The 6,426-nt window shown below is 36.3% G+C and overlaps 1 pseudogene; it reads left to right on the plus strand.

Moving 5' to 3' along the window:
- Positions 1–4,565: 4,565 nt before the first annotated feature.
- Positions 4,566–6,120, plus strand: LOC101014720 (annotated as a pseudogene).
- Positions 6,121–6,426: the final 306 nt, after the last annotated feature.

Raw genomic sequence — 6,426 nt, forward strand, 5'->3', positions numbered from 1 at the left:
TTTACAACTAATTCATATTAACTTCTAAGTAACAGTATACTACTTTGCAGATAATGCAAGTACCTCATGATAACATATTTCTAATTCCTTCATCTTTTCTATCATCATTGGTCATTTAATTTATACATAAGTATACATGATCATACAAAAATATAGATATGCACACGAGTACACATAATTGAAAACATTTTGCTACTATTTTGAACAAATTGTTATCTGTTGGATCAATTAAATATGATAAAACTTGTATCTTACCTTCACTTATTCATTATTTGACCCTCTTCCTTTCTGTATGTAGATCAAAGTTTTTAATCTGTACCCTTATCTTCTCTCTCTGAAGAACTTTTTTCAGTTTTATTGGGATATAACTGATGAAATAAAAATTGTATAAGTTTAAGGTATACAACCTGATGTTTTGACATACATATACATTGTGAAATGATCACCATAATCAAGCTAATTAACATATCCATTATTTCACACAGATGCCATTTGTATGTGTGTATATGTGTGTGGTATAAGAGCTACTCTATTAAAAATTTTCTAATATACAATAGAGTGCATTCACTGTGGTCAGCATATTGTATATTAGGTCAACAGAATTCATTCATCTTATAACTGAAAGTTTCTACCTTTTGACAAACACCTACCCATTTCTTCACTGCTACCCCCTCAGTCCTTTGTAACCACTATTCTACTCTCTGCTTTGATGAGTTTGACTATTTTAGAGTCCACATGTAAGTGATATCATGCAATATTTGTCTTTCTGTGTATGTCTTATTTTATTTAGCATAATGTCTTCCTCCATGTTATTCTATGTTGTCATAAATGTTAGGATTTCCTTCTTTATTAAGGGTGAATTTCCCTGACAATACTTTTCATCTTTTTTATAATTGTCATTTTAAGAGTTGTAAGCTGATAATCCCTTACGGTTTTGATTTCTATTTATCTGATGATGAGTGATGCTAAGCACCTTTTCATATATCTGTTGGCCATTTGTATGTCATCTTTTGAGAAATTCAAGAGTGCCAAGAATACACAAATAGAAAAACAATAGTCTTTGCAATAAACAATGCTGAAAAAACTGAATATCCAGAAGCAGAAAAATAATATTAGATGCTTATTTCACAACATATACAAAAATCAATTCAAAATTATTTTGCAAACTATATATATGATAAGGAGTTAATATCCGAAATGTATAAAAAACCCATGTAACACAATAGCAAATAAACAAATAAATAACTTGAATAAATCAGGGGCAAGAAACATTGAAACCTCTTCTATATCTTGCAAGGCAGAGCTTACTTGCAAAAAATTTCCTCAATTTTTGTTTGTCTGAGAATATCTTTATTTCTCTTTCACTTTTGAAAGATGCTTTTACAGGATACAAAATTGGTGATAATTTTTTTCTCTGAATGCTTTAAAGATTTCATGCCATTCTCTGCTTCTATGGTTTCTGAGGAGAAAATGAATGTAATTTTTACTTTTCCTCCACTATAGATGAAGTGCTGTTTCCCTTTGTCTGCTTTCAAAATTTTCTTCATCTTCTAAAGTTTGAATATGATATGCCTAAGTGTCAATTTCTTAGCACTTATTCTGCTTGGTGTTCTCAGAACTTCCTAGAACTGTGCTTTGGTGGCTGATGCTAATTTGAAAACATTCACAGTCATTACTGCTTCAGATATTGTTTCACTTTCTTTCTCTTTTATCTTCCTCTGGTATTCTCAATATGCATATATCACATAATCTGTAACAGTTGCTCCACAGTTAGTGGATATTCTGTTCTGCTTTTTATTTTTTTCTTTTTATTCAGTCTGTTTTTCCTTCTTGCTTTTCAGTTTTGGAAGTTTCTATTGTCATGTTCGCAAACTCAAAGATTATTTCTTAGCTGTGTCCAGTTTATTCATGGACACAACTGAAGAAAGTATTATTCATTTCTATTATAGTGTTTATTTTCTCTAATATTTCTTTTTTATCCATTCTTAAAATTTTATCTTTCTGTTTAAATTACCTGTCTATCCTTGAATGTTGTCTACTTCTTCCATTGGCACCCTCATCATTATTTTACATTCCTAGCATGATAATTCCAACATCTCTGCCATATATGACTCCAATTCTTATACTTTTTTAGTCTCTTTAAACTGGTTTTTAAATGGTTGGTTTTTGCCTTTCAGTATGCCTTGTAATTAGCTACTGAAATCTGGACATGATATACAGAATGAATGAAATTCCAGCAAATAAGCCTTTAGTGGTATGATAGTAAGGTTAGGAGTTAAAGAGGGCAAGAATTATATAGTTCTATGGTTAAGTCTCAGTATTGGTGAGCCTGTGTTCCTGGACTACAAACTATATTAGTGACTCTCAGTGTTTCCCCCCCCACTCCCTTAGGTGGGACTGGATGGCTAGAGAAGACTAAGATTGGGAATTTCCCTTCCCCCATCTAGAAGGCTAGAGCTAATTGGAGGGTGGTATCCCCTTTTCCAGGTAGGGTAGACTCTGATAAAATCCCATCAGGTTAGGCTATAGTAAAATAGTTTCTACTGAGGACAGTCATTGTTAAAAAAAAACAGAATGCTCTGCCTTATGTTAAAATGATTTCTTTTCCTGTTATCCTACTAAAAGCATGAAGATATTATTTTTTTCCTAATATTTATTGTGAGGAGCTGGAATAGCTACTAAAAGTAAAACTCACAAAAGGATGGGGCCTCCCATGACTCTGTCCTGTGCTTTTTACTGTCAGACTTGTCCAACCTTAGCCTTCAGCAATCCGTTCATTACAATTTAGGTTTTCTTACCTGGGCTTCTGCAGAGATTTCTGAAATTTGGAAGACAGTAGTTTGTTTTGTGATATCAACTTCTCTGACAGGTCCAAGAAGAATTTTTCATTTTTGAGTTTTGTTAAGCTTTTTACTTGTTGTTAAGACATGGTAGTTGACTTCTAAGGTGCTTATATGACAGATTGTTTGACATGATTTTTAAGGTAATAGGAAGTTGATCATTAGCATATGACATAAATAGAATCAATTTTTAGCAGATATTAATAATTTTATCTGAATATTTGCCAAAAAATTTATATTATCAGATAAAACATATCACATATAATCAATGAGAACAATGCTATTATAAAAACTTTTAAAAACAAAATTATCAAATTTATGCATTTTTCAATCATTTACATATTTTATATATATACACATCCATATATACACGTTATATATAATAAATATATAAATATATAAACAGTATATATCTTGTATATATACTATAAATGCTACATAAAATATATATAAAATTATAGTTTTTGTATTGTATATGATATTAAATATCTCATATTAAAATAAATAGAAAATAATATTTCCATTTTTATGTGAAAATCTTATTTGCAGTTTACCAAATTGCAATTTAATATTATAAAATATTAATTATGGCTAAGAGTTGGAAGAGTAATTATATCAACCATTTTGTTTTTTAATATATATACAAATACACACAAACACATACATATACTGAGGGTTCAAATATTATTCAGAGTTAGCTTCAACAATGCAAATTTTCCTCCAAGAGTTTCATATCTTAATTTGCAAAAATGAAAAGAAAGTGTGGTTATGTTATTATAAAGGATATAGCTTCTAGCTTCAGAGTGCTATACCTTGAAAGGTATTTGAATAAAACCTTGGGCATATTTTTTAATTTTCAAAAATTATATCTCTTCGATTGTAAAATGAGAATAAGCACCTACATCCTACAGTTCTAGATGATGGGGGTGTGTACAAATGTGCATAAAGCACTTAACAACAGTGCCTAGTGCACAGCAGGCAGGCATTAAATGACAGCTATTACTAGATATTAACTGGATATGTGTTCTCATAAGTTCATATGGCCTGCTTCCTATGTTGACACTGGTAGTGATAAGGTAAAGGAAAAACAAAGTATATGGGTAATTAAACTGCCCCTAAAAATAAAGAAATACTATGAAGCAAAAAATAATAGGCAAACTTCTCCAAGTATCAAAGTTTTATATATTGTTCATATTTACTTGCTTTTTTTTTATAGGGTTAAATTTTTGAGTATTTGAGAAAAAAAGTATAAAAGATGTCTTTCTGAAGCAAAAAAAGTAGCCTATTAAAAAAAATGACCCATCTACTTTTTTTTCCCCCTCCAGAAATGCTGGGATTGCTGGCATTCTTTTTAGTCTTCCTTTTTTTGTTGTTGTTGTTGTTGTTGTTGAAATAAACATGCTCTTCATATTTCCATAAGCCATGTCTCACATATTATAAAAGGGCATGCTAAATATAATTAAAAGTAGAGGCAGAAGCATTACCAGCAAAAGAGTGGGTAGCACTAAAGCACAATATTAATGTTCACAGTGAAATGTCATTGAGTCATCAAGGTTTGTGCCATATGGGTCTGCGGCTTAACTCATCCCCAAAGACTGTATTGATTTGCAATTACAACATATCTTGGGGTTAAAGAAAAAAATGTAAAAATTTTAATTAATCAATTAGGATCACATTTTACCATGCTGAAAGCTATTTAATAAAAGATGATAGGAGCAGGAACCCACATCCAGGAACAGAGCCATTTGCTCCTCCCTCAGAATGAATGGAGACCAGAAATCAGATATTTATGCCCAAGAAAAGCAGGATTTCGTTCAGCACTACTCCCAGATCTTTAGAGTGTTGACTGAGGATGAGATGGGACACCCAGAGACAGGAGATGCTATTGCCCGGCTCAAGGAGGTCCTGGAGTACAATTCCAGTGGAGGCAAGTATCACGGGGTTTGACGGTGCTAGTAGCATTCAGGGAGCTGATGGAACCAAGGGAACAAGATGCTGATAATCTCCAGTGGGCCCTGACTGTGGGATGGTGTGTGGAACGGCTGCAAGCTTTCTTGCTGGTGGCAGATAACATCATAGATTCATCTCTTACCTGCCGGGGACAGATCTGCTGGTATCAGAAGCCGGGCATAGATTTGGATGCCGTCAGTGATGCTATCCTTCTGGAAGTGTATACCTACAGCCTGCTGAAGCACTATTGCCAGGAGCAGCCCTGTTACCTGAACCTGATTGAGCTCTTTCTGCAGAGTTCCTATCAGACTGGATTGGGCAGCCCCTGGACCTCATCACAGCCCCCCAGGGCATTGTCGATCTTGGCTGATTCACTGAAAAGAGGTATAAATCTATTAACAAGTACAAGACAGGCCGGGCGCGGTGGCTCAAGCCTGTAATCCCAGCACTTTGGGAGGCCGAGACGGGCGGATCACGAGGTCAGGAGATCGAGACCATCCTGGCTAACATGGTGAAACCCCGTCTCTATTAAGAAATACAAAAAACTAGCCGGGCAAGGTGGCGGGCGTCTGTAGTCCCAGCTATTCGGGAGGCTGAGGCAGGAGAATGGCGTGAACCCGGGAGGCGGAGCTTGCAGTGAGCTGAGATCCGGCCACTGTACTCCAGCCTGGGCGACAGAGCGAGACTCCGTCTCAAAAAAAAAACAAAAAAAAAAAACAAAAAAAAACAAGTACAAGACAGCTTTCTACTCCTTCTACCTTCCTGTAACTGCAGCCATGTACATGGCAGGAATTGGTGTGAGAAGGAGCACGCCAATACCAAGAAAGTCCTGCTGGAGATGGCAGAGTTCTTTCAGATTCAGGATGATTACCTTGACCTCTCTGGGGACCCCAGAGGGACCAGCAAAGTTGGCACTGACATCCAAATGCAGCCGGCTGGTGGTTCAGTGTCTGCAGCGGGCCACTCTGGAACAGAACCAGATCCTGAAGGAAAATTACGGGCAGAAGGAGGCCGGGAAGGTGACCCGGGTGAAGGCACCGTATGAGGAACTAGATCTGCCTGCAGTGTTCTCGCAGTACGAGGAAGACAGTTACAGCCACATTATGGGTCTCGTTGAACAGTACGCAGCGCCTTTGCCCCCAGCCATCTTTCTGGGGCTTGCGCCAAAATCCACAAGCGGAAAAAGTGACCTGGAGACTGCAAGGGTATGAGGGGAGATTCTCAAAAAATATATGATTGTGTAAAAATAATTGATGATAAATGAGTGAATGAGAAGAAATGTTATATAATAGTCACTATATGAAATACAAAAATAAAAGATCAAATATTTCTATTTGGAATAGTCGTTCTTACCTTAAAATTACTGATAATAGAACTTTTTTTTTTTTTTTTTTTTTGAGGCGGAGTCTCGCTCTGTCGCCCAGGCTGGAGTGCAGTGGCGCGATCTCAGCTCACTGCCAGCTCCGCCTCCCGGGTTCCCGCCATTCTCCCGCCTCAGCCTCCCGAGTAGCTGGGACCACAGCCGCCGCCACCACGCCCGGCTAATTTTTTGTATTTTTAGTAGAGACGGGGTTTCACCGTGTTAGCCAGGATGGTCTCGATCTCCTGACCTCGTTATCCGCCAGCCTCAGCCTCC

The sequence above is a fragment of the Papio anubis genome, chromosome 4 (genome assembly GCF_008728515.1).
Source record: "Papio anubis isolate 15944 chromosome 4, Panubis1.0, whole genome shotgun sequence".
Lineage (NCBI taxonomy): Eukaryota > Metazoa > Chordata > Mammalia > Primates > Cercopithecidae > Papio > Papio anubis.